This window comes from Suncus etruscus, chromosome 11, assembly GCF_024139225.1.
Source record: "Suncus etruscus isolate mSunEtr1 chromosome 11, mSunEtr1.pri.cur, whole genome shotgun sequence".
NCBI classification, from domain to species: Eukaryota; Metazoa; Chordata; class Mammalia; order Eulipotyphla; family Soricidae; genus Suncus; species Suncus etruscus.
The window spans coordinates 96606614-96608952 of NC_064858.1; the positions used below are offsets into that span (position 1 = coordinate 96606614).

The window sequence follows — 2339 nt, forward strand, 5'->3', positions numbered from 1 at the left end:
TTTAATTTGAACACATTGTTCAAATAGTATAATGATATTATTTATGAAAACCAGGACCAGGGAGAATATAGAACTTTTTTCTTTTTTAATTTAAAATTATTCAATTCTTTTGAGTTTGGTTGGGGAAGACACTCAACAGTTCACAAAGGTTAATCCTGGTTTGAGCTCAGGAATCACTCCTGGTGGGCTTGGAGAAGCATATGGTATGGCAGAGATAGAACTGGGTTAGTCATGCCATAATAAATGTTCTACCCTCTGTACTATATCACTCTGGCCACACATTTTTTTAAACAAAACTAAGTGGCAGGCTACAAAATCAACACACAAAAATTCTATAGCAAGGAGTGCAGTTGAAGAGGAGGAAATTCTTAAAAATCCATTAAAAATTATACTTCATGGCCAGGGGAATGCCCTTTCTAATATCCTCAATATTTACTGTGCCTATGCAAAAAAAGAATTAGCACAAATTTAAAAAAATTGTAATTGTTGTTATTTGTTTTATTTTTTCTTTTCTTTGCCTTTTTTTCCTCTGTGCTTTGATTTGTCTATTTTGGGACTGTAGTTAGTGTTTGGTTGTTATGTTTATTGCTGTGGTGAGTTTCAGGTTTTTTTGTTGGTTGGTTGGTTGGTTTTTGTTTCGTTTTTGTTTGTTTGTTTTGGGGGGGTTGATTTTTTTGTATTATTTTTATGTTTTTCTTCCTTTTTTCCCTTCTTTTTTTAAACTGATTTCTATAGTCTCTAGAAAGACTCCTCCTGTCTTTTGCTTGTTTGAATTTTTGCCCCCCCTTTTTTCTTACCTTCCAACAAAACCACATAACTTGAACCATCTTGTCCTGCCTCACAGATTGAGGGGTAAATAATGGATGGCACCAAGACCAAAAGAATGTTGTATGAGCATTGAGTAGAAATAATAAAATGGTCAGACTGAAACACCAAATCCAAAGCCAACTACAACAGAATCGATACCCAATCTACACAACAACAAGCTAGACACAGAAGGGACCACTTATATTAGCAGCCCGGGGGGCAAAGGAGGGGCAATGTGGGATGCATGCTGGGAACAGAGATGGAGAGAGGACAACATTGGTGTTGGGAATGCCCCTGATTCAATGTCACTATGTACCTAAATTTTACTACTGTGAATGATTTGTAATCCACTTTGGTCAAAATAAAAATTATTAATAAAAAAATTATACTTCAAAAATAAAGTAATTGGAACAAAGAAAAATATAATAGCATCCCAGTAGCTCAAGACCAAATAGTACAGCCTTGCATGTGACCTAGCTGGAATGCCCTGGCATCCCATTTGTTCCCTGATACTGCCAGTAATGATTCCCAAGTGCAAATCCAGGATAGCCCCAACACAAAACAAAACAAAACAAAACACCCTACAAATCACTACATACTACTTAAAGAATTAAAATAAGAGACACAAGAAAATTAAAACACATCAGATATGCTGTCATGGGAATAACTACAGGCTCTATACATGCTCTTTTACTCTCTCCTAGGTCCCTTTGTGGTGTCTGGAAACTTTCTGCTCAATAGTGGATGATAAAATGAGGACTCTGTAACTAGAGATCTTGATATTTGCACAGTTCATAAGATGGAGTCTTTCTTTATGGTCCTAAAAGTTCTGTTCCATCACTGTTGTGTTGTGATGGAACCACGGCAATTTTACATTTATTGACAACTGATAAACGTAAAATTAGCAGTGATTCCTTCCTTCCCCCAATCTCCCAAAAGCTCTACTACCCTTCTAGATGAGTTGGGGCTTTTAGACTATTTATCACCAGCATTACTATGACCAGATCTAGGTGGATAAAGAATTAGGCTTGGGGACACATGCACCGTCTTAATATAGTGAATGGTTAGCCTGTCCTGATTATGACAAAATCAGAACAGTGGGAATATTCACAGCCATCACGGTTGTTTTAATCAGTCTTCTGCAGTTGGTGGTCTTGGTTTTTGCATGGATCCTAGGATGAAGCCTAGGATAGAGTCTTTCATTATGTTTCCAGAAGTTCTGCTCAGTTGCAGTTGTCTCTGTCAGACCTCTGGAATTAGAGATCTTGGTTCCAACTTTACATTTTACTCTAAAGTTATCGTAATCAATCAAAACAGCACAGTAATGGAATAAAGAAAGAATCTCAGTCTAATGGAATAGAAATGAGTAGGATTCTAACATAAGAGCTAGGAGTGTGAAATAGAGCAAGGAAGTTGGTATTGGGAAGATTTGATTTGTAAAACAAAACAAATCCAAACCCCTATCTCACTCGTTAGACAAAAAAAGAAATAGTTCAAAAGTATTAAAGTTGTAAAGAAACATAGTAAGGGAA

General features: G+C 36.3%; 1 non-coding gene across 1 annotated transcript; it reads right to left on the bottom strand.

The window, feature by feature from the left end:
- Positions 1 to 1784: 1784 nt before the first annotated feature.
- Positions 1785 to 1920, bottom strand: LOC126023066 (small nucleolar RNA SNORA72). The gene has a single exon (XR_007500285.1). It is a non-coding gene; the product is annotated as a small nucleolar RNA SNORA72 (small nucleolar RNA).
- Positions 1921 to 2339: the final 419 nt, after the last annotated feature.